Here is a 27,543-nt window from a genome sequence, read left to right on the forward strand (position 1 = left end):
ATTGGGAGGGGGCTCTGAGCTGTATATTCTCTTCCCAGCAGCCGTACGCCCTGTGCACTGGAGCCACAGAGCACCGCGAGGGGGACTGAAAGCGGGCAGGGCACCCTGCTAGTATAGAAAATGTCAGCCGGAGAAGGTCCTTCATCACGTGCAGTCCCAAGCGTACAATGTGGGCAGGACCAGTTTGTGCACCGGTCAGCAGCAGGTATTTCATCTGGGTAAGTAGGTTCAGGGACCAGTGATTTTAGTATAGCCACAGGTGACAAAAGAGGTATATGATCGAGGTTGCGCCCATTTATAAACTAGACCAGTGTAGGTGGTGAAGGCTGAGGCAAGTGACACTGGCCAGTGGGTGTAGCTCCAGTCATGTTGGTGGTAGAGAGACGCGGCGCAACCGCTTAGTAAGTGTGACTGGCCCGCTTACATCTGGCAATAGTCCATCAGAGTGTTTTATAGGCAATGCAAATGAATATGGTGTGAGTTTGGGTCCCTGGTTGGGAATGGTGTCTCTCCCAGTGCCACAAGTGGAGATCCTCTCACGGGGCTCGGGTCACGGCCCTGATGGTGTGATGGGGCAAGCGGAAGGGCAGCGTACACAGGGCAGCACCACCCTAAAAGCACGGGATGCAGCCGCAGCAGCAAGTGGAGACTTTATGTGCCCCCCAGTGCTCCCCACGGGCCAGCGCCCACGGGCTGGGCCAGGCCCCCCAGATCACACAACACCCCGTGGACTGACTTGCGGCAGGCATGGTTCCCGCGTATCTCTGTACGAGCTATGACTTGTGGCGCCATCCGAGTGGCAGTAGGCATCAGCGCATCACTCCAGGAGCCGTGCCCGCGGCCCGCAGCCCATGGCAGCGGTGTGGGGGCCCAGTGAGGGGCCGGGATGGCATCTGCTCCAGAGGGGCCAGGCCACCACGCAGATCTGCAGATCTACAGCAGCCAGGCCGTGCAGCGCAGCCCCAAATGTGAATGCGGCAGTGGGTCGCTGGTGTCCCGGCGGCAGGAAATGCTCCTCAACAGGGTCGGCGGCGGCTTCAAGCAGTAGTGGCGCCAGGCATGCCCTCTACTAGGGCGTCCCCAGCCAGTAATTTGTCATTTGCATGCGGTACAGCAGTTACTCCCGCAGGCCACAGATCAGCAGCTTCATCTGGAAGGATCAGGCAAGTCGCAGAACACGCCACCCCCAGTCATCACGGGGGTACGGGACCAAGGGCGCACTGCCGATCACACCCGGGCCGCGCGGCAGTCAGGCAGCCCACAGCCTCCACTCGGGCAGGACGCGCACCTCCACAGAGGCGCAGTCAAGTCCAGCTGGCTACCGATGCAGGCACTGAGGTATACAACAAGGGAGGCCTGCCCAGTGGCCCACAGCCCAGAGTGTGGCCGAGGGTCCCAACCCTCGTATATAGCGCAGTCGGATTGTTCTCTGCAACGCTTTGATCGATCTGCGCAGGAGTCGGCCCGAAACTGCCTCACACCCTCATCAGCCCGCAATCGGCTTTCCAGGGTCAGGAGATGCACAGAATCGTGGTAACGGCCAGCATTTCGTTGGTGTATCACGGAGCTAACAAGCTAGGCAGACATCTTTAGGCTGCTCAACAGTGCCCCCTCAACTCCCCCAGCGTTTAGGTTTCTCAGCTAATTTGACAAAATGCCAGGAAATAATGGCAAGTACAGAGTTCATAGCTCAGGTGACACTTTGGTCATCTCACAAGCAATGACACAAACTGAATCTTTAAGAAGCTTATTTAATGCATGAACTAGACCCATGATTAATTAATTGAGTGATCAGTGTGATTAAAAGCATGGTTACAATGTACATTATGGGGAATATACATTGTGGTATGGGTTAAATTTGTTTAAAGAGGTTTTTCCTTCAAAGAGAACACCTCTTAGAGAAGACATTTAAATACTAATTTCTCTATGCAAATGCAATAAAATACCACTACTCACAAGGGGTTCTTATCACTGATTTCAGAGTTCTTTTCTCTCCCCAGCCTCTCTCACATCAGCAGCATAGTCATCTACAAATTGTCTTCTGTGTTTTTCCTATCTGGCTCTCATTTATATATTTCTTATGTGGATTTTTCGAAAATTGTGTCTACATTGCATGCTTGATTCTTTGATCAAATGTTTGTTGGACTTGCTATGTTCTCTTTGTTTTAGGATATGTGCTAGAACTGCTCCCTTGTTGCCAGTTAAACTTTGGCGATCAACATCGACCCGACAATACCATAAGAATCCTATCTCATTGCAGTAAACAGCGACAGGTTGTCATTCATGTTATGTAATCGGTGTTTAAATACCAGACACTTAGACTAGACAGCAACCTACATTTCTAATCACACTGAGACATTCACAAGATCCCTTAAAGATGGCTGCTGGGGAATGCTCAATGGTTTCCAAGGACATACATACTAGTGTCCCTGCATAAGGGCCACAGAGAAAATTATGTACTAGCCATTACATGTTACTCGCATTCAGGCATAAGACAGAGAAGGAAACGATACGGCGGTTGTGAGGAATCACCCTAGCGAGATCTCAAGCACTGAGATCTCTGAGATATGCACATGCAGCGTGCAGCAGCCAGAAAGCCCACCAGTGTCGGAGCAGACCGGGAAGGCCGCAGGCATGCTCCTCCTCCAGTGGCAGTCTGCAGTCCTCTCTCACCATCTACAACTGTGAGCAGGCTTACTGTTGTAGAAGTGTAATCCCACAGCATCACCCTGCAGTGCTTGTGGTTGCTTTGATACTTTACATGAGAGACACTTTAATGAGGGACTAATCCACAGCAGTGCAGTAACTGTAGTGGTTGCACAGTTAACTGTTTACTGTCTTTTGTGGTCTCTTTTCAGTGCGACTATAAACAATAAAGCTTGTCACACAATATACCAGTGTTAGATGATCCTTCAAGCCACCGCATAGTTGGCGACAATGACTTGAGAAACCATCCCATGCAGCCACCATGCAAGGTGCTACACTGCTTCCAGCTTTTCTCCAATCCCCAGGCAGAACCGCCATTCCTTGGCAGCAATGGGAGCCGCTGTTCACCACCTATCTGGAAGCATTAGGAGGCACAGGCTACTCTGCTGCCAGGCAAAAGGCCTTGCTAGTCGATGCCATGGGTGTAGAAGGACAGCAGATTTAACAGATTTTTGCATGCCTGAAACCAGAGCCCGCTGGGCGTGAAGGAGACGACATAGACAAAGAGGCATTTCGTTGAATCCTAACATGATTTTCCAACAAAAGAACATGGTACTGCACCAGTCAAAGTTTTATACCTGAAAACAGGAAAGCGGTGAACAAGTCATTGACTACATCACCCACATGAGAGAGCTAGCAGCGCTATGCAGATTTGGGGATAACGCAGAACGTTTCAGGACAAATTCATCCTGGAAAAGGTGCTTGACTTAGACAAAGCCATCCATATAGCGAGGGCAGAGGGAGAGACATTGGGTAGATGAAATGAAATGAGGGGGACCACGCCGGTCCCTGAAATTGCAGTGTTGCAATGGACAGGATGCCGTGACAGGGCAAGAAGAGAAGCAGTCAGGGAGGTGGGACCAAGAAGGAGAGAGCGCCCGAAGTTCTAAGTGCAGGAGGTTTGGTCACATTGCAGTCGCCTGCACGTGGAAAGAAAAGAACATTGCATACATAGAAGGTGAAAGGGGCATGAGTGATGAGGAGGAAGTCAGAGACAGACCCACAGTCATCATGGTGAATTCGACCTGTGCCAGAAGAGAAAAACCTCACTGATTCATTAAAGTCGATGGCAATGAGACCCATGTAATAGCTGACTCTGGTTCTGACCTGACCATCTTCCCCATTGGTACATAGGACAACATGGTGGGGCAGGACACAGTACATGTCAGGAGCACCAATCATGGGCCGAAAGTCTTTGTGGGGGCCACAGTAGACCTGTTGGGAATACATCACAGCCATCCTTGAGTTTAAAGGCAGGAAGACCATGACCAAAGTGCATTTTTCAGAAAAATGTCCAGCAGTGTTGGGATGAGACTATGGGCCTCATTACAATGGTGGCGCTCCCGTAATGAAGGGTGCCGGTACGGGACCGGCACCCTTTATTACGGGAGCGCTGATTACGAGGTTCCCTTTGCGGGACCCGAACCAGACGTCTGGTAAAACCAGACGTCTTTTCTGGGTCCCACGAGGGGAAGGGGGAGGTAATAAAGGGCCATTCATAATGTGCCCGTTATTACCTCCCTGCCCATTCCCATTGAGCCCTATGGGGGCTCAAATGGAATGGGGAATGGTTCCTTCAAGGAGGAATTACCGGGTCCTCCAATGTTGGAATTACCCGGTTATTCCTCATTGAAGGAACCTGGTAATAGAGCCCGGTTTGGAGGCAGCCATGGTGCTAATAGCACCATGGCTGCCTCCAAACTCGTAATGAGGCCCTATGAGCACAAGTTGAGCATTCACCTGGACCCCAGCACCGATGATCAAGTTCTGTTAGTATCAGCAGGAGGAGCGTTGAGCCAGCATAACGAATTTCCAACATTATTTTACGAAGGTCCAGGGAAGATAAAAAAAGATGTGCACAAAATTCGACTGAAGCAGGAAGCAGTGCCATGAAGCACAAAGTCAGGCTGGTCCCAGCAACCACGAGAGCGGCACTGGAGTCCCAACTGTGCAGGATGGTCAGTGAAGGCACCATAGCGACCGTCGAGTCCTCAGAATGGCTGAGCCTGGTAGTGCTAATCAAGATACGATCGTCAGACGGCTTAAAAGCGTGTATTGATCTGTGCAGCCTCAACATGGAGATAATTACAGACAGCTACCCGCTACCGAGCATCAATGAGTTGATACTCATGATGGGAGAGACAAAGATTTTCTCCAAGCTGGATATGTGTGATGCCTATTATCAAATCTGCCTACACAAGGAATCACGCCCCCTCACAGCTTTCATCACGCCTTTCGGTACATACCAATATAACCGCATGCCGTTTGGGCTGTCGTCGGCTGCCTCTGCATTCCAGTGAATGATGAACTAGCTGCTGCGCAGTGTCAGTAATGTGTCACATTTCCAGGACAGCATCCTGGTATACGAAGAGGACACTGAGACACATGATAAAATGCCAAAGCAGGTCCTTGACGACTACAGGGGGCAGGGATTTGTCTGTGCCATGAAATATGCATGTTAAGAGCTCAAGATGTGGAGTACCTTGGCTACCGGATCTCAAGAGAAGGGGTAAGCCTGAAGAAAGATCTCCTGCAGGCCATAGTCAAGGCCCAGCCCCAACGTCAAAAGATGAACTGCAATCTTTTTTAGGGCTCACAGAGTACTATGCAAAATTTGTATCCATATTCTCTGAAAATACAGCTCAGTTGAGTGAGTTACAGAGGAAGGGCGCAGGAATACGTGTGGGGATCCAGGTTGCGAATGGTCACCGATAACAAGCCTTTAGTACATATGTTGAATCCAGGAGGGCCATAAAGAGCAACACCTAGATTAGCAAGGATAGCAGTGAAACTGCAGGAGTACACATACAAAATAGTACATATAGCAGGTTGGAAGAATGCCCAAGCAGACTGCATGTCCAGATTATTAGACCACAAATCCACAGGCACCATGCTCCTCCAAGACGAATGCATAATTGCGTCCATCACAGACCTATATAGCAGAGAACATTTGGAGATGAGCAAAGCTCACTGTAAGGATGAACTTGAACAATATGTATCCTTGAGCAAAGTAGAAGAATGGGCTCAGAATGGCTGGCCAAGTGAAAGGGCGATACCGGAAGGTCTACGCCCGTATTCGAAAGTCAATGAAGAAATTGTGCAAATGGACAGCCTATTGATGAGAGGCAATCAGGTAATTTCACCAAGTAGCATGCGGAAAGTCATCGTATGTAGGGCCCATGGCGTACACATAGGCAGCAACATGACAAGGCAGAGAGTAAGGGATGCATACTGGGGGCCAGGCATGAACCTAGATGACAGAACCATGATCAAGAAATGCCATTAATGTGTCAAGAGTGATATAAGACTCACAGTAAGACAGGCACCGATGATTCCTGGGGATTTTCCCACTGGGGTGTGGCACAAATTAGGGTTAGACTTTATCAGCCCACTGGATGCCAAGTTACCCGATCACAGGTATGGGGTAGTCATGATGGACTATCTGTATAATTGAATGGAGGATGAATTCATAGCGGACATCACCACTGCCACTATCATCGAAGTGCTGAACTCTGTGGACTATTTTGAGAGACATCTTGAACGACAGTATTGTGCTATGACCATGAAACACTGACCCCTCTTCAATGTTCTCCTTCTATTCAAACATGTTTGTGGCCTGTCCCCATTCCACATTGCTGAACCTGTCTCCATGTTGTACCCAATTTGCACACTGCAGTCTCAAACCCTGCTCAACCTATCAGCTCCCAACCCTTGCGCTGCCTCCCACATGGCTCCCTTCACTCATAATTGATATTCCTTACACCTTGATATCAAAACATAGCACAATACAGCCTTTTAAGATGTCTTTCAAAATAGTCCTCCAGTGTCATCAGCACTCCCCTCTAAACATAAGACACATTCCTTTCCACCACCTGGACACATACTACTCCCTAATCACTATGACATATTTATGTCACCTGGCAGAGGCATAGCACCTCCACTGACTCTTCTTTTGCTTCTGTGCAGTGTTTCTGAGGAAATAACTCACCTTTAACCTAATATCATGGTGAGGATAGTTGTTTTCACACTGTCGATGGGTGGACTGTGAGCCTGTGACCATGGTGGTTAGCCGGCAGATGTTGCATTGCTAGTGGGTTCTGGAACGATGGTGGAAGGTAGAGCAGGTGCCTCCACTCTGGTGGAGGCTCCAGCTCCCCCCAGAAATGTTTTCTTTCCTGCCTCCAAAAATGCTGATCCACCACTTCCCGTGTATGTCTGTCAGGCAGGTTTTGTATTAAGTTCTGGAACAGATTGATGCCCCTCTATTAAAACAAACCTGTGTCCTCCTCCAGTATGCTTTCTTTGTGCTGATACTTTAATGTGCACACCTTGGTGCTGCCTTCAGGGAATACCTGTTTTAATAGGCCATGTTGAGGAATTCCAGTCCTACTACCTTATCCCTCAAATACCTCAAATGATGTGTATTTTATGATTAAAGACAGTCTTAAACCAGGTCTATCAATGATAGCCACCCTCTGGATGTGTAGGATATGTTGAAATCCCACATAGCGTCATGGCCCAAACTCTGTAGTCGTGTGTACATTGTGCAATTATCTTTGTCTTTTCTCCTGTACTGCGTTACTCCTTCCTTTACCCTCCTTTGCCACCCGAGTCATCTGGACCAACACGTCTTCCAATTTCTTTCTTGTGCAGTTTCATACTCCTCTCTTCCCTGTCATTGCCATTGCCATTGCTCTTGGGTACTGTTGACTCCCTGCCACTACCCTTTACTGCCACTGGTGTTATTGTACCCAGTCCGTTTTTTTTTTTAATTCTTCGCTCCTTTGTCCCTTGTCCAGTAGCCTTTCTACGTTCGACTGACTGAATATTCTCCCTATTCCTCTTGGACTCGTACTGCACTTCAGTGCTAACTTAGCCTTAACCTCAGCTCCAAACTTTACCCTTTGAAGCATCTGTGCTGCTGCCCATTTTGGAATTGACCACAGGTGAATGTACCTGTTATTTTGTTGTTCATTTTTAACACGCTTAATACCAGTGAGTGCCCTGAGCTATCTTTCCTCCCTATAGGGAATCGCCATTTTGAGCTGGCATCAGCCCTTTAACAACACTATCTGTGACTTACTATTCGTTTTTCTTTTGTTCCTTGGCTAAGGGCCTGCATTCTGGTCAAGACTCCTCAGCCTTCTCCTCCATCATCTTCCTCTCCCAGCCTCCCCTGCCTTCCTGCGCTCCGTTTCTTTTTCTGATGATCCTCCTCTTGCTATCCTCATTTCCCTTTGTCCCTCCTCCTCCTCTCCTCCCCTTCATTCCACTCTCTCTCTACCCCCTCCTCTTCCTCCTTTTCCAGCCCCACCCTCTCCTCTTTAAACCTCTGCTTCACTGTATACCGCCTCGCTTCCTAACTGTGCTCTTCTTCTACCCTCTTCCTTGCCTGCTTCTCTGATTCTCTCTCCATTTCTCTCTCTCCCTTCCGCTCTCCCTCTCACTTCCCATGTTACACTCATTCTCCCTCCCTTTGTACCGCCCCAGCTCCCTCTTTTTCTGCAGTGCCCTACTTTTTTGCTCAGCACCATTTTACCTTAGCCCGCCCCATTCCTGTCACCCACCTTCCTGTCCATGTCCTACACTATCTACTCAGCCTTCATCTCTGACCCGCTCACAATCTCAAACTCTAGTTTTCTTCCTCCCTCTCTCAATCCTGCGATGCTCCCACCACTACTGACCTTCATTTACTACCCTGGTCCCACCAGCCCAATTATCCTTTGTTCTACCTTTGCTGCCCTCTCCTCTGCCAGCCGAAACTCCCTCCCGAGCTCACTGAGGCCTTGCACCATTATTGCTGCTAACTGTGTGAGGTTCTCCACCATTTCTCCCATCTCCTCTTTGCTCTCTTTCTTTTTATGTTTTCTGGGAATAGGCAAAACCAGCCTCTGCGCCTCATGCTAACCCCTTTCGCCTTTAAAAAATTGACAAGTGGCATCTGACTCCTCACCTTAAACCCCCCTACCCCCCCATAACTGCGGCACAACCAGATCAGTAAAGCAGAATAACTTAAGTTGTAAATTACTGGCAACCTGAAAGCGCCCTCTGTATTCACTATCCCAGTGCTGCCTTATACCATGCACGATTCCTCATCCCCAAGTGGTCTCCTGGGTTACTTGTGATATTACCGAAGCAAATTTCAGAGTGGTACATTTCACCGCAACCAAAATACCCAATTTTTAAAAAACATTTCGGAGGCCCACCATTATCCCCTGGTTTTTCTATCCTTATAACCGCAGCCCAAACCCAACCGACCCATTTAAACCCCTTTCCCCACTACCCTATATATATTTATTTAATATTTTCGGTATTATTCAGTATTATGGTTGCATTGAAATGCTTTGGTAAACTGACTGGGTACCGTCTCCTGGTGCCAAACCATGCCCCAATCATTCCACTGTTAATACGCCCCACCCAATCCTTAGCTGCCACCCTTTAAAGTAATCCCTTGCAGAAGCTACTCATCCCTCTACAAGTTAAAACCACACAGCACATTGCACCCAAATGCAACAGTTAGTATCAAGTGCAGTTATTTGCTGTAGAGGTGATTAACCATTGGATTTACTGCAGTATTATTTTTCAAGAGGGCTCCTCATTGGCCCCAAGGCATGCCTCATGCCCTAGTAGGTACGCTCTCCGGTTTCTGGTTAACTAGTGGAGCGTCCAAAATAATCTGATGAGGGCTTCCTAAATCCCCCCACTTCTCTCTGACTTGCTTTCTTTGGTGGATCCCGTATGGGAAATCCTAAGGAAAAGAGTAGACTGCGGGGAAGGACCTAACCTCGTGCAAGCTTCCCTGCACCCCAGAAGGACCTAATCTCGTGCAAGCTTCCCTGCACCCCAGACACAGTACTTCTCCCTCGCCTGCTCCCATGCACTGCCCTACTCCATCTCCTCTCAGCTGCTGAACCGGCCTAGGCACTGCTGGTCCTCTGATCCCACTGCCATGGGTCTCCACCCTCAAATCTTTAGAGAAGAAAGGAAAACAAAAGACCTTCCTTTCCACGCACCTCTGCCATACATATATTGGCAGTGCGCGCTGCCACTATTTTACCAGGCCATCTTCTATGTTCCTGAAGGGCTGCGGGAGAGCGGTTCACGCCCCACTGCCCCTTCCACCCCGCAAGACCCACCGGTGTAGGTACCGGTGCCAAGAAGACTAAAACCACGGCTTCTCACGCTCCCTTCCCATCCATCACTTTATACTCTGAAATGTTTCTGCCTACAGCTCTGTACGTAGCACTGATATAAATAAATACATAAATTTGTTTTTGCCTAATGCTGTGTAATTTGCTGGCTTCTCTGATTTAAATGAACTCAAAATGAATCAAGTAAAGTGCTTTGTTTCTCTCACAAACAGAATATATCGGTTTTGGAATAATAATTCATTTTCATGTTTAAACAATCAGAAATGGATCAGTATTGAGCCTAATACTAATAAACGATTTGGTACAACCTACTTTCCGAGGCAGGATAAGCATGGTGATTGTTAAGTGATGAGAATCTTCCTGAAACCTGCCTCTAAGTGTAACACTTGGCATGACTCTAATATTGCAGCCCTGAAACGAAAGTGCAGACCTGCACAACGGAAGTAGCAGTCCTCAGGCTCATCCTCTGATAAACTGGCTTGCCGTCAGCACCAAAGGCAATACAGACTCTCCATCTGTGCCAAGAAAAGAGACCACATACAGGCACAGGGTTCTAGTGCATCCAACAACACGGCTGTTCTTTTCAGGATTTGCAGGGAACTAGCCAATCCTTCTGCAGTCTCCTGCTCCACCGTCTCCCTCCCAGGCCCTCCGCAACGCACTGGCCACACACTTCACCACCAAAACTAAGGAAACTCTGAACTCCCTTGTCACTCCCCCTCCAATCCCTTCCCACGCCCCCTTGCCTCCCTTGGCCCCTCACCCTTCTCCTACCTCCCTCTCCTCCTTCTCCACATCAAACCTGAAGAAGTTACCAGATTTGTCCGCTCCATGAAGGTCTCTTCTAAACATAATTCCCTTTGCTCATCCAGAACCATCATGGACAACATTGGCTCTCTTGCCCCCTCACTCGCTGATTTTTACTATCACTCTTTTGCCACTGATCTTCCCCTGCCCCCTCAAGCACTCCCTTGTGCGCCCCTTCCTGAAAAAACCTTCAGCAGACCCTACCTGTCCTGCCAACTACCACCCTATTTCCAACACCCCCTTCCTGGGGAAACTGCTGCAGAAGCTGGCCTTGCCCCAGCTCAACTCACACACCAAACTTGTTGGTGGTCTCCACGACCATCAATCTTGATTCCGAGCATCCAGAGGCACAGAAACTGCTCTTCTGAACACCTGTGAAGAACTGCTCGCATCCCTGGACTCCAACTCCCCAGCTGTCCTCATCCTACTCAAACTCTCCTCTGCATTTGACAAAGTCAACTATTCCATCCTCATACAAAGACTCCATGATACCACTGGTTTCGCAGATTGGGCACTGGACTGGCAGACATCCTCCCTATCTGACCGTTCATCCCAAGTCATCCTGCCTGAGCACCTTCTCCTCTCCTACTTCCTTCTCCACCTGTGGTGTCCCCCAGGGGTCTATCCTCTTCCCTTGGCTCTTTAACATCTACCTTGCTCTGCTGGCACACCTCATATCCTCCTTTTCCCTCAACTTCCAGTGTTATGCAGATTACACTCATCTATTTCTCAAACTTTCTGCTGACCCCCTTGCACCTGCCTATCTGCCATTCAGTCCTGGTGCACTTCTATCACTGCCTCAATGTCTGTAAAACTGAGATCTTTCGAATCGGGACCCCAGTACCCTTTTTCTTCCCTTCACTCTGGCCTTCCACCGTGGGCTCTCCCCCTGCTCCTTCTTCTGAAGCCAGAAACCTTGGAGTCATCTTCGACTCCTCTCTCTCTTTCCTCCCTCACACTTAGGACATTGACAAGAAGTCCAACTTTCAGCTATTCCTTCTCAAAGGAATTCTTCCTTTTCTCACTTTCCCCTAGAGGCTCAATGTTATGCGAGACCTGGCTCTCTTTCGGGTTGACTATTGCAAAAGCCTCCGTGTGAATCTACCTTCTTCCACTCTGCGATCTCTCCAGCTAATCCAGAATAGGGCAGCAAGGCTTATCCTTGGCCTTAAGCGCAGGGACTGCATCTCTTCTGCCCTAAAAGGTCTTCACTGGCTCCCGGTTGCTGCACGGATTACATTTAAAACCCTCTGCATCATCCACAAGGCTGTCTAGGACCGGGACCTCACTATCTTCACATTTATCTAACTAAATACTCTCACTCCAGACCTCTACATTCCTCTGGCACCAACTCTTTGTGTGTAAAGTGCTTTGTGTGTAAAGTGCTTTTCTAAACAGAGGGCAGGAACTCGATCACTTTCCTCAGCTGGTTCCCTACTATGAAACACCCTCTCCCACCCTCTGCACCTTGGGCAGGACTTTCTTAAATTATGGAAGCTCCTCAAGACTTTCCTCCTTCCCATCTTCTGCTAATAATTGGTGTCCTGGGCCCTTATGCATCCTCGGGCCCCTGACCTCCCACACCCAATCACCCAGCTTCTGTCTACTCTCAGCAATTACCTTGGCTCTCCCTCCGCCTTGGAGGCTCACACACCCACACAGCTGCAGGCCGTGTTGCACTTATCACACCATGCACTTCATCTGTTGCTCAGCCGCGAGCTCGGACACTCCAGCACCTACACCGTCTGCCCTCTTCCTTGCTGCACTTGCACATTCTGAATACTCACAAGGCATAGCAGGTTTGTTCTTGTCTCCTTTTCCCTCCTCTGTTGTGTATTCAATATGTATTACTCCCTTGTTCCCTCCCTTTGCCCTGTGGTCACTTTGAAACAGTATGTACTTGCCATATAAGCACCTAACAAGCGAACAATAAATAAATAAATAAAATAAGTTTTAACAAGTCTGTTTCACTGAATGAATGGATAACTGAATGACTCTGTTAATTAAAGGTTTTCGACTTCTACTTCAGACTCCACTTTAGAGCCTTTACATTGAAGGGGCAGGATCATACATCGAAGAGAAATCCTTCTGTGGGGCGTGGAGAAGAAGATGGGAAGTAACTGTTGGGTGAAGATCCATAGTAGGTTACAGCCAAGGAGGTGCAGGGAGAGCCCCCAACAGAGGCACAGCCCTGCCTGGAGACGCTCCAACTGCTGAATGCTGTCTCTTCCCCAGCACTCTGCCCTAAAGAAAAGGTGTAGTGTGCGTTGGATAGTAACATTTGAACAAATCACATAAACCCCCGAAATTAATCAGTCAGTATCAGTGACTGCAGAAGCAATCACAAATGCTCGGAGACCGTCAATAAGTCTTTAGTTTGACAACTAAAATGACAATTCTTGATTCTGTGCAAGATCCTGGAATAATCTAATCGCCTAATACTCATTGAGCCTGGTTCGTTTTATTGTACCGTTAATATGTGTGATTGTTTTTCGATTGCATTAGGCAGTTGGACATTGGTTGCAAAAAAAGCAATGGACCAACAAAAGGTGTGCAATAATATCGCCTGTCCGCCATCCTGGCAATTTCGATAATTATTCTTACTATCCATCCAACTTGACTTCTTTGACTGGTGATTCTTCATTTTAAATATGATACTTTTTTGGGGTCCTTTGTTTTCTCTCATGAAGCTACTCCGGAGTTCGGTTGCCCTGCACTGGGTCAACTGCAACAGAGTGCATGGACTGCGAGAGCACTGGCAAGAGACAACCTTGGAATGTGACAGTGAGGGGATGGCGGCTCTCTGAAATAAGCTATTTCTGGTTTTTGGTCACCTCGGAAATGGGAATCCTACTGACCACTTTAGAAATGTGGGTGCTTTGAAATGAGGTATGTCTGAAATGGGAAAGCGCTGAAGCAGGACAGTCTGGAATGGGACCGGACTGAAAAGTGGCATCATCTTTGATATGCTATAACTTTAAAATGTAGCCAACCTGGCATGGGATCTGGAATGGAAATTACTGTGCCAATATAAAGCAGTCTGCAGTGGCATTTAATGGAGTAGATGAGGTGACTTGACAAGCAGGATGAGTATTGTTAAAGGTTGATCTTTGCCATTGTTTCAGGGTGAGTTTGCATATCTCCTGTGACCACTGCATTACAATTCTGACAGTGAAGACAAGGAAAAGTATTCACTTTTGGGGTGCCCAAGAATGAAGGTCATGACTTGCAAGAGATGGCCTGCAACAGTTCTAAGGTTCCCCAAAAGTGGGATGGGAAATACAGTAGCTCAACACCACAAAGGAGCGAAGATCACATTTAAACAATACTGAACTTGCATGTATTGGCAAGAACAACCTAGAAGCCTGCATTTGATGGAAATAACAAATGGCCAAAATTTGGATCTTAAGACTTTAAGTATCTAGTTGCTCAATATTTCATAGAACATAGCCATACTATTGGAGAAAAGTGTTTCCAATATTTGAGGGTCCTCATAAAACTCGGTCATGGAGGATATATTGATCACCTATGCCTACAGAGAGAAACCTTCTGGATTAACCATTTATGGACATTGGGGATCATTCCGAGGTTGGAGGTAAGGGAAAAACGATGCCGGTAAAGGATTACCGGCATTGCTTACCGCTACGGGCTATTCTGACCTACCAGACCGCTATTTACGGCATCGTAAAGTATGATGCCGTAAATAGCGGCCTGGGTGCGCGCGACACACCATGCCAGCATTAGCGGGATGCCGTAAACCGGAGATGAACACAAGTGATGCGGACATGCAAATAATGGCCTCCTGAAGGCCGAAAAAGTGCTTAACGGTATGGTGTAAATACTGGCATCGCCGACCAGGCGTTAAGAAGCCTGAGCAGTGTTTCCAAGTGCCACAGGTGCACATAATCAGCACAGGTGGAGGCAATGGAGTCAGGGCCAGTACAAAAGGAGCACACCCACACACCACACCCCACCACACCAAGATGATACCAATAGTACTAGCATTACTGGAGCTGGAGGCCCTGCTTGCAATGCCTCAACAACAACAACAGCCGCCACCACAGAGGAGACGCAGGATGAGAAGGAGGGTGAGACAGGCCCAGCATGCCCCACCAGTGCAGTCACCGTTACCACACCGGCATCCCCCAATCCCTCGCATCAGAGCCACCCCCTTCAACCTAACACCTGAGCAGATCCACACCCTGTACCGGCTTGACCGTGACACCATCACCACCATAGTGGACCTGATACACAACGACATAGTGAGCCTCATAGAAACACGCACCGCCATCCCCCCTCTACTGAAGGTAGTGTCTGTGCTCCACTTCCTTGCCACAGGCACCTACCAGCACACAGTGGGGCAGATGCATGGCATATCACAACCCTTATTTTCCCGGATACTGAACCAAGGGCTGGATGTCCCCTCAAGCACACAAGGGACTTCATATCCCTACCACAGATTCGATACAAAAGTTGCCTTCCATGCAATGGCAGGCATGCCAAATTGTGTAGGTGCCCTCGACTGCACCCACGTGGAGTTGGTGGTCCCACATGCTATGAAGGTAGTGTATCGCAACCGCAAGCAATACCACTCCATCAATGTGCAGATGGTATGCAACGCCAGCAAGATCATCACACATTGCTGTGCCCGATATCCAGGATCAACTCATGACTCTTTGGTACTGCGGAACTCCACGCTACCACGCTACATGGAGTGACATGCTGGACGACGTGCCTGGCTGCTTGGTGAGTTGCCTTACTGGGCCATGGCAGTGCATTGGGGTTCTGAGGTGGGTGGTTGCATACTCCACCTGGGTGGGAATGGGGGGGTGAATACTCCACCTGGTTGGGAATGTTGACGTCAGTGCACGATGTGCACATCACCGAACACTGTGCCCCAAAGCAACTGAAATGGTACATGACAACCAAATCCCATAGTAATGAAGTAAGGCCGACACCCATCACTACATGACTAACAGGTAACCAGCCCACATCCCACAAAACATGCACAACTCATCACTGGCCCTCACACACCATAAGTTCATCCAGCACTCTGCACTGCAAATGCGCTTTGTTGCTGACTGCCGCATTTCACCACACAGGACAGTTATCCCTGGCCGTGCATTGAACTGAGTCGACCTGGGATACCACAGTGTGTCACTGGTTCGGCACACCCATAGGAGTGCTGCATGTCACCATGGAACTGATCAGTGCAGGATGCCCAATGTATAACTGACTACAGCCAAAGCTCTCTACTACCAAATTCCACAGAACACTACTCATGACTCATTTTACACCAACACTGCTGTATGCATATACGATGCACGTGCAACAAGATGTCAGTGCACACCATGACCCATCTTGAAGATGCAACCCACACCATTAGTCCATTGCACAGGGCACATACCGGGGCCAGAAATGGGGTCAATGCATCCAGGGACATGTGCGTGTGGGCACAAATTACCTTCTTCCATGTTAGACTAGTACAGTTATCCTACTTGAATGTGCGATCACTTACCTTTATTCCACTCTCATGCAGGTGATTTTGGCTATCCCCTGAAGCCGTGGCTCATAACCCCTGTCCGAAACCTACAGACCATGCACGAGGAGGACTACAGTCGTTCCCATACCCGTACACGTGTGGTGATAGAGCAGACCTTTGGCCTGTTGAAGGCACTATTGCGCTGCCTCAGCCGGTCGGGTGGGGCTCTCGTCTACAGCCATGAAAAGGTGGCCAAGATCACCATGGCATGTGTAATGCTGCACAATATGTGCATCCGTCGGAGCGTGCACCTGCCTCCTGACATGGAACTGCTACCACCTGATGATGATGACGGGGAGGAGGAAGATGTGGCAGGACATCATCCCGGTGCCGATGCACAGGAAGGATATGCCGTGCGGCAGTCATTGATTGCACAATATTTCTGACACACAAGTCAGCAGAGGGTGACATAATGTTAGGACATAGGGCACTGGATGTGGGCATACATGTACACTATGCACTGTGCAAGAATAAATGACACATGCGCAATGATGAATGCCCACTCTGGTAATTTTTTTGATGAACAACCGGTGTATTGAAAGTGAAAATATCAACGTGAAAAACAAACCCTCCACCACCCTCACCCCTTCCCCCTCCCCCACAACTCCCCAACACACCCTCACCCCCCTCCCCCACAACTCCCCAACACACCCTCACCCCCCTCTCTCTCCCCCACCACTCCCCAACACACCCTCACCCCCCTCCGCCTCCCCCACAACTCCCCAACACACCCTCACCCTCTCCCCCTCCCCCACAACTCCCCAACACACCCTCACCTCCTCCCCCTCCCGCCACAACAACCCCACACTAGTCCCATAGGGTCCACGTAGCCCACATGTGGCTGGCAGTAAAGTCACTCTGCGCTCCCGGACAGGTGAAGGCATGTCCCGGCGGCGCAGCGCACGGAGCGAACAACAAAGTGGGCTGGTCTGGGTGGAGTTGCTCGTTGAAGGTGTGTCCTCATGCTGAGGCTGTTGGCCAGGATGGGCAGCCTCCAGAGCATCGGCTATGCGGCCGAGCACCTTGCAGAGGCGGTTGGTGCTTTCCGTTATGGACTGGCCCAGTGCCCTCAATTCAACGCACCACTACTCCCTGGCCTGCCAATTGTCCTGCACAAATTCTGTTATCAGGGCTGTAAGCTGGTCAGCCCACTGTGCATTGGCGGATGAAGCAGTGGCCCTTCTGGGGATCGGGCTGACATGTCCTGTCGGCGCTTCCTCAAGGGAACTGTACACATGACTGCCATGTCCCTGTGTCTGTCCTTGACCAGACTGCTCCAGTTTGTCGTTCTCACCAGAGTCACTGAAGGATACCTGGGGGTTTGAGTAGTCTTCAGGGGTGTGCACGACTTCCACTGTGTCGTCCTCAGTCACTCCCCAGATGTCATTGGGGCTGTCCTCAATTTCGAGGGGGGCCGTAGCTGCCACCTCCCCAGCCACACTGGACTCCTTGGACCGTGGCGTTGGGCAGGTGTCTGCAGCCAATGCAGGGAAGGGTGGGAGTGGGGGCTGGAGGTTTTGCACCCTCCATGGACCTTTCTTGTTGTGGTGGTGTACGTCCCTGTGTTGTCTTTGTCTCTGGGAGACGGCGGCCCCTGCCTTGGCCCCTGGAAGTGCTGGGGCAGTTGTTCTCCTGCTCCTCACAGTCATGCACACTGCCTGTGGGGGCGGAAGAGAAGAACGGCATGAGTGATGTTTGGATAGCCAGTATTCATACATGGCTACGATAGCACATTCAGACAATTGTGGGTAATTGGCATTTGTGTAGGGAACGGCACGTCATACCATACTTGGGTGGTCAATGCATGCATATGTCGGTGTCACTCATGTTGGCCAGGTACTGTGCTGTCTAACATGCACACTGTTTACATCAACTACCCTGTGTGGCTCATGGGATGGGCAAATTTGTGTGGTATGTGGTAGGTACATTACGGCCTTGCACCTGGCACTGGCTTGGGTCTCACTTGCTTCGGCATGATTTACAGGGGGCGGGGGTGGCCGACCATGCCGTGACTCCTTGGCCAGACGGTAGCAGTGACTTTCATAACATTTGTGTTAGCAGTATTTACTTTGGACACTCACCTCCATCTGCGGATGACATTGTGCCACACTCCATTTCTCCGACCCCTTCTATGGATTCGCCCCTATCATGGCCACACATGTCTCCTCCCACGGCATGAGTTTTATTGGCGAACTCCGGCCTCCTTCGGTCTCCAAGGCCTGGTTTCTGTACGCAGAGAGGATGCTCCGCACCCTCAGCCGCAGGTCATCCCACCTTTTGCGGCAATCCTTTATGGTGCGGGGGTTTTGCCCACTGTGCTCAGCTTCTGGCATACTCGTGCCCAGATTTCTTTTTTTTTCAGCACCGCCTCCCTCCGCATGTTGCCGCTAAAAACAGTCCCAGCATGCTCGTGGAGGGTATCTACAAGCATTTGCAGCTCATCTGGCTGAACTGCTCCTTTCGGAGGCAGGCAGCTCCCTTCTTTGGTGCTTTGGGCATTCCTGGGTGGTTGCAGTTAGTTTCCAGTAGGTCACCAGTGCCAGGGGTCCTGTCTGGTGAGGATAGCAATGGATTGTGTTTTTAAAGATGTCCGCCGTGATCCTTCCCGTTCCTGTGCGATGACGCTATTTCCGGTTCCGCAATTTAACGTGACCGTAAATAACGGTGACTGCTATTTACAGTCACCGCTAATGCTGTGTTGATCTATGCCGGTACTGTTGTCTATGGTGCGGTTCATGCCAGTAGGGGGGTTCCGGGCCCTTTTGCGGCATGCTGCTACGTCCATTCCCGACATGGCGCAAAGCTTGTGCCCGCAAACTCATAATAGTGCACTTTTAGCGGTCTATTGCCAGCTCGGACACGCTATTTGCGCCATGCCGGTAAGGGACGGAACTTACCTCCAAACTCGGAATGAAGGCCATTGTCTCCTTGTGGTCTAAATGAGGAAACACGCTTTAACAGCTTGTTTAATGAGTTGCATAATTTTCTACTAAGCTTATTGTTGACCGTCTTTCTATCTATCTTTTAAATAGGGAGGGGGGATGGGTCCCAGCCATTGTCCCACATTGGGTTGCGGTCTCACATCAAGGTGGGATCCTGTTGAGACTGTTCCAATTTCCATTTTTTAAAAACATTTATATATATTTTCCCCCTTTTTACTTTATCCCTTGGAAATATATTTTCCTGTTTTCAATGTAATTCTGCTGTATTTTTGTTTCCAAGTAATTTTAAATTGTATAGTATCTTCTACCCCATTCTTTCATTATATTTGAACTACTTTTCTTTTCTAATCTTTTTTGTCTGTTTAGTAATTTTTATCTTCTTTTATGATCTTGTGTGGCCTTATTTTTTAGTCTAATTATCATTTTCTTAATTTATTTTATAGAATATTTTTATGTTTATAGGCCCCTATTTTCATAGCATTGTACTCTGTTTCAATGGTTTACTGTCACATGACTCTCAAGTTGTATATATTACAGACCCACACTGCCCTGACACAGTTCTTGCTCCTGTTGCCGCTGGAGGTTCTGCCTGTATGCATGTGTGGAAGTAAGTTGGACTTTGCTACTCCCTAAGTGTGAGTATTCATAATGTGCTTCAGCTAGTACTTACTCTCTTTTTTGTGTGTCTTTGTTTAGGCCCATCATGAGGCCCATCATGAGGCCCCTGATGTTGGTAATGCTCAGAAAAGTGTTGGACAGGTTCTTGAAGAGATTAGCAGTCTCCATTAATGCAATTTGACTTACTTGAACTGTGCATATAATTTACTTTTCAAAACTGTTTGTTGTTAAAAGAACTCCTATGGATATTCGTATAAACTGACATTCGAAACCCTGTGGCCATACTAGAGGGCACCATCGCTCTTAGTGGTTGTTCCACCTGGAATTGCTAGACTGATGATTGAGATAGTCTTGAAATGGGACAGTTCAGAAATCAGAAGCCTTGTTGAATGTTTCAGCTTTGATATTAGATAGCTCTTCATTTAGGCAGGTCTGAACATGCCAACTCTGCTAAATGACAACCTGAAATAGCATGCATCTTAAATGGAATGTCTCGGAAACGAAAGATCTATAAAAATAAATATATATATATATAATTGGATAGATTGGCATAGTGCCTCCTTATAGTGCAACAGCTGTGAAATAGCCAAAATGCACATTGGAGATCTCTAGCAGCAGGGTAGATCTTGATGTGGACCAATACACGGTATCAGCAGGCATTTTTGGTATGGTACCTTTTGAAGGGGAAAATGGGGGAAAAGAGGTATGCCAGATAGTATTACTATAATTGAGTTGTTGTGGCATAGAAGGTTTTTGTCTTGGAAAGAAAACAATTTCACAAAGTCACAATGGCATCTTTGACTCGAAAGCAGACTGGCAATGGTCCCCCATGGTGTAAAATATCAGAGGCAAAGAAAGGAAAAACATATTGGAGAAGGGCAATGCCACTGGCGAGGTAAGTGGCAGTATCAATGGGGGAGCAGAAGATAACACTTGGTGGATAGCTCGCGAGTTAAGCACTTCATTCTGTCAGGGCCCATTCCTCCCTTTGTCATTCTGAGGTTGATAAATAGAGTACCATTTGGTTGGGTGACAAAAACAACGGTTGTTAAAACACTTAGAATACATAGGAATTCAGAATGAAGAGCTATGTGAAATAATTAACATTATCGTCCTACATATATAATTCTTTCAGGGTGTCAATGCATTGAACATTTTGCACAGATATCCTTAACCTGAGAGTGGGGTGAGATTTTGTATTTTTCACTGTTCTGGTTACTAAGCCCTCTTGCCCACCTTACGTTAGGTTTTGGAGTTTCCCCACAAACATCTGCTTTCTCCCACATCTCGATCTTCAAGATTCCTGCTACCTTCATCAATTTCTTTCTCAGCCTCGGGCTTTAAACATTCCTGCTGTTTTTTTCCTCTGTCTACTGTCTTTGAATCTCATGTTTAAGGTATTATATCCACTCTTTCTGAGCTCTCTCCATGCCTCATGCCTCAATTCCTGGTTCTCTGTTCAGGTGTCAAATATTTTTATTGGTGGGAGGAAATCCTGGACATGCCTCACTTATTCCAATGACTCCAGAACGTTTCTCTGACTCCAGAGTTTTAGAGTCGCCTCTGCTGGATGTTTTTCTATTCCTGTAATGTGCCTCCTCAAAGAACACTCATGTGCCTCCTCTCACCATGGTCTGACATCTCTGGGTTGGGGTCTTTCCCCCACTGCTTGCCTCAGGGTTAACTAACTTTCACAAGCCTTCCTATGCTGTTGGTCTACTGCCCCTCTTTCGGTTCTTCTCAAAACTCCTCCTGTTCTTTATTAACCTTCTCCTTATTTCTTCCTACCTCGTTCTATTGATGGCAACCCATCTCCGTCTTCCAGTCCTCTACAACATCCTTGTGTCATTCACCAACCACCGTATTGCTTACCCTAACCCATTCCTCCTTGCTTCATTTTAACACCTCCTCCTGATGTTCACCAAATTATTCCATCTTGCTTTCCTTTACCACCTCCTCATGACTTCCTACTGCCACCTCCCACTGATGTTAAAACTGCCTCCCTAGGCTTTGGCCCTTCAAACTTCACCCGATTCCCCCCACCTCTGCCTCATTTTACTATACGTTCATCTCCTGAAGTCCACCTTCACCCTCTACCCTCCAACCTCAATTCCTAACATTATCATTGGCTTTATGATTGGTTATGTATTACACGTTTAATACCCGGAGGTTACTAAGCGCAGCCCCGGGGATCGAACCTGTGTTGCTCTATGTCGTCTTTCTTCCAAGGCGAGCGTGTTGCCCCTGAGCTATCCTCCCGAGCTATCCTAACTTCTCCTTTGTCCCAACATCCTCCTACTCTCCATGCCTCCTCTTCTCCTCTGCACACTCCTCTCTACCTCCAGACTCCTTCCTCTCTTCTACCATCTCCAAACTCTTCACAGAAACTCCTTCTCTAAACACCCACCTTGTCTGACTGAGAGGCTGCAGCCGATATGGCCATGTGGCCCCTCCCCCTGGGCCATATTATCTTTGAGGGTTTGAGGGTGAGAGAGCTGATGGCTGAAGCCCAATGAACACACTTCCTTAGATAATTAAGATGTATAGACCCTGCCCGACGGCCCATCCTGACGTTATGGACCTTGAGGGTCGAGACAAAGTGCAAAGCGAGTTTTTAACAAGGACTTCGGGCCCATAATCCCCAGTACAGCCCAAGGTGTGAAGTCTAAAAATATATAATAACCAGCATCACTCTTGATACTTTATAGTAGGTACAAGAATATAGAAGTTCGTACAGACATCTGTGCGAGTGGTCTTAAGGAATTAGATGCAGGTATGGGCCATTGTACTTGTAGCCTTGGAATATAGGGTGCTGAACCAATCAGCAGGCTGCACTGGTGTGTATAGCTCACAGATTGTTCTGTTAAATCGCAAATAACTAATGAAAGCCTACTGTATCAATATAATCTGTGCACATACCTCTCAGTATATTGTAGGGTTAAATAAACAACAGGGTTTGAAGGGAGTTATTCAATAGGAAAGATTTCATAAACGAGTGAAGTCATTATAAGCCTTATTTCTTGAGGAAAATCAACCTCTTATTTCACCTGGGAGATGGGGCATATTTCGCAACCAGGTTTATCATTTCCTCTTCTACTTTATTCATCATTTGGAGGCCAACGGCAATTAAGGTAATGATGCAGGTGAGGGCTGTTTTTTGACTATCCGAGCCATCCCAGAAGTTTTTTTTTTTTTTTGGACTGGTGATTTTTTACATACTAAATCCCTGAGTCTGGTTGCAATTATTCACTTAAAGTGGCAGCAAAGTTTCTCATATATATTTATTTCATGAAAAAACATAGGTTTTATTTTCCTTTCAGCATCTCATTAGATCCATCCCCTGCTCCTTCATATTCAAACCCACAAAACCTATTTAAGTCATTATTATTATTATTATTATTTGTCTCAAAATCTGCCTCAAAGAGACCACTGCAGCATAACCGATTTTGGGATATATCCTTTTTGTGTTACTTTGTTCTTATTTTTATGCATTTAAGACATGGTTTATGAGCAAACGAAGCCTCTATTCATATCTGATCATCTCCTTCCTTAACTTGAGGGAACCTGTAAACAGCATCCTTCAAAAAAGCCTGTGAGTTCCCATCTCATCAGTATCCAGATTATTATCCATGGTAATCTTAATTGCTGATGGATGAATGGCCATAAACGCATCCCTTATTTATCCGCCCATTATTTCCTGATCTTAGACCACTGGAGCGTGTTGCTCTAATGCGGGGGTCCACCTCACCATGAAAGGTTACATATTCTGAGAGCAAAAGGAATAGATGATCTCAGCCAAATGTCTATGCCAATCCGTGAGTTTAGCTAAGAACAGTTTGGCATAGTGAAGCAATTCTTTCAAATTCAAAAGAATGCTTCATAAAGTGCTCATTCTACTTGTCATATTCAGTCATCAAATATGTTGAAATTTAGAGCCTCATGTTCAAGGTGTGTGAAATACGTCACAAAAGAGTTGATGCGAGCATTGATTAGGGATTCCGAGAATTCACTGCAGGATGCAGCGTTAGACACAAGAACCAGAATGTGCTATGATGAAACTCGTGTCTGACACTGCATCACGCAGCCAGTCACTGTGCTCCCTTCTGCGCACGTACGGATACACTGCGGACATCGTTAATGGTGGCCCCAAATGCAAAAACAGGGCAGCTGCCATTACAGCCTATCTCGAGGCACTGCGCTTGTGCTTAGAACAGGCAGGAGCGCGCAGGGGTGTTTGCCTCCCTGCCCAGACCAGAATACGGACAGAGATGTAGTTGGATTCCCTGAATAGAGTGTGTAAATAGATGTGGTGATCTTCACCTGCGTTTCCCACTCCATGTGGTGCTTCTGAACGGGATCATGCAGTTGCCACAAAACCAGAGGAAATATGGTTTCCACGCATCTGCAACATGTAATACCTGATGCAACTGAGCGCCAAATGTGTATAGCATGTAATTAAGAAGTTGTAGAAAAATCCCTCGCATGCATTCTTTTGCGAGGAAAAAGAAAAATGAAAGTCCCTGTATGAAAGAGAAAGGAAAAGAGAAAGAGAGAGGGACTGGGGGGGGGCGCAGAGAGAGAGAGAGAGAGCGGGGTAGAGGGAAAGAGAGAGAAAGAGAGGGGGAGAGAGAGAGAGAGAGAGAGAGAGAGAGCGGGGTAGAGGGAAAGAGAGAGAAAGAGAGGGGGAGAGGGAGAGAGAGAGAGAGAGAGAGAGAGCGGGGTAGAGGGAAAGAGAGAGAAAGAGAGGGGGAGAGAGAGAGAGAGAGAGAGAGAGAGAGCGGGGTAGAGGGAAAGAGAGAGAAAGAGAGGGGGAGAGGGAGAGAGAGAGAGAGAGAGAGCGGGGTAGAGGGAAAGAGAGAGAAAGAGAGGGGGAGAGGGAGAGAGAGAGAGAGAGAGCGGGGTAGAGGGAAAGAGAGAGAAAGAGAGAGAACGAGAGGGAGAGAGGGAGAGAGGGAGAGAGAGAGAGAGGTGAGAGGGGGGAGATTTATTTTTTTCTGGTAGAGCTGAACATTCATTGATACACGTATCGTATTCCTGGGGCAGCAGAACATGAGACTAACTGGGTTCTTTTACAGAAGGTTGGCAGAAACACGTTTTGATTGACGCAGAGTGATACACAGGATTGTTTTGGTATGGAGCAAACAGTCACATCACAATAAGTCACATTTATACTTGTCTTAAAAAATCTACTTTAAGGGGCAACAAAACCCTATACAGTTAAGACAGCGAGAGCATCTACATGACACCATACAAAAGGCCAAAGACAACATGTGGGTCGTGTAGCATGTTTGGGGAAGGGATAACTTCATGTGTATATTAGGGCAGGTGGCAAATCATTTGAAACATCTGGTGACGCACCCTTGACAGGAAAGGACTCAGTTCCTCATGGAACTTAGCCAATGCACAATCACCCGCTGGTGCACTACATGGGCCTACAAATATAATGATATGACATGATATGATATGGCATTTGTAACGCGCCAATCAATACATAAGTGTTTCAAGGTGCGACGAGACAAGGAAGGGGGAAACAGATGGAGTACAGAGAGAACGATCTTACTAGGCCAAATGACATTGAGATTGCTCAGGTGCAGGGGTTAGGGGTGGGGAAAAGTGCCAGGGGAAAGGGGAGGGGGCAGTACTGTACATGGGATCAAAACAATAACAAGAAGTGTGGACAGCAGATGTCAGGTGCAATGGTATGTGCTGACAGCAGATGTCCAAAAGTGCAGGTAGGTGGACTGTAGCGTTACAGATACCGACCCAAGTGCAAGTGTTGCTGGCAGGCAGTGCGAGTGTGCAACTGGGCGGATCGGGACCTGGGCCCGAGATCAGAGGGTAGCCAGGTGACTAGTGCAGTATCAGCCACGAGATCAGCAGGGGAGAGGAAGAGAGAAGGCAAAAGCAAAGAGAAAGGTCTTGAGATGCTTCCAGAACCGGAGATGGGTCTCCTCGAGTTTCAGAGAAGCAGGGAGGCTGATCCAGAGAGAGGGCTGAGCCGAAGAAAGAGATCTCCAAACAACTTATTGCTTGAAGAAACGACTGAACCTGAGGGAGTTGGAGGTGGAGGAACAAAGAGCTTGAGTAGAAATGTATTCACGAAGAGAAAGTTGGAGGTATTGAGGACCCAGGCCTCAGAAGGGCTTGTGGACAATGCAGAGGGTCTTGAACTTAATTATTGCAGCCACTGGGAGCCAATGCAGATATTTCCGTGCTGGAGAGATATGATCCCTGGGCTTGAGGCCAAGGACAAGTCTCGGAGTTGTGTTCTGGATGAGTTTCAGAGGGGGCGGATTTAGAAAGAGGGTGTTGCAGCAGGCCAGCCTACAGAGAATCAGAGCTCTAGAGACAGTGAGCTTCTGGGGGAAGGAGAGGAAAGGAAGAATACTTCCGAGGAGGTGCAGTTGGTACTTTGACTTCTTAGAGACATCAGAAATGTGAGAAGAAAAGCCGAGTATGGATTTGAAGATGACCCTGAGGTTTTTAGCCTCACAGGTGGGAGCAGGAAAGAAGGGTGCAGAGAGTGACGGGGAAGGAGGGTGCAGGTGCGCCAATGAGGAGAATCTCCGTCTTACTGACATTAAGGCAGAGATCGTTGGTGGCACACCACTCCTGGGTAGCAGACAGTCAGAGATGAGAGAACAGGAGAGGTGGCAGAGGGGAGCCTGAAAATTAGCTGAATGTCATCCGCATAGTACTGAACGTTGGAACAGAGAGCTTTAATGCGGTGGGAGAGAGGTGCCAGGCATTGGTTGAACAGCCAGGGAGATATGTTAGACTCCTGGGGAACACCACAGGTAGAGAGTGAGATAGATGAAAGGAAGGACCCAAGTTGGACCTGGGAGGGTTGATCAGAGGGGAACGAGGTCAGCCAGGCCAGGGCCTGATCAGTGATACCCAGGTCATCAAAGAGATGGGTGAGCAGGATGGCATGGTTCACCATGTCAAAGGCAGAAGAGAGATCGAGTAAGATGAGGACAGAGGGGAGATTAGAATCAAGGTTAGAGAGGAGGTCTTCACAAATGTTCAGGAGAGCAGTTTATGTGCTTCTGGCTGCTCTGAAGCCAGAATGATGGTCATGGAAACAACCAACAGATTCAGTGTGAAGATTAAGCTGGGAGATGGCCAGCTTTTCCAGGAGTTTGCCCAAGGAAGGAGTGATGGAGATTGCGTAATAGTTAGCCGGGCAGGAGGGGTCAGTTGAGGGTTTCTTGAGAAGAGAGTGCACAAGAGAGTGCTTCAGGGGGGAAGGGAAGGTACCAGTGGCAAAGGAGTGGTTGCAGAAGTCAGCCAGGGCAGGAGTGAGGGTGTCAATGTGGTCCTTGATGGTTTTGGAAGAACAGGGAAGAACCTGTTTTGATGAGACTTTCATAGATCGGACTTGTCTAGAAACCTTGTCAGGGGAGAACTGAGGAAAGGAAGTGAAAGAGGGAGGAGAGGTGGCCAAAGGGGGACCAGAGGTAGAGCAGAGAGTAGAGGGAGGAGAAAGAGAGGAGGAGAGGGTGAAAAGGAGTTTCTGGGTTTTAGAGATGAAATGAAACTTCTAATTACCCTTCTACCTTCAAAACCTAACAAGTCATAATTTGACTTTACATAGAAACCAATCAGCAGCAAGTGCAGGTTGTGCAGGGATGAGTATGGCATGTTGCACAATGCAGCTTTTGAGCAGATGCATTCCAGATTTACCACACATGAAGGTTTGCACAGAGCTTATTTCTATAACCCAGAGACATCAACACAAAAGCATGGATCTATGATTGCAGTCCTTGGATCATCC

Source organism: Ambystoma mexicanum, chromosome 3p (genome assembly GCF_040938575.1).
Source record: "Ambystoma mexicanum isolate Mex_15411 chromosome 3p, UKY_AmexF1_1, whole genome shotgun sequence".
In the NCBI taxonomy this organism is placed as follows: Eukaryota; Metazoa; Chordata; class Amphibia; order Caudata; family Ambystomatidae; genus Ambystoma; species Ambystoma mexicanum.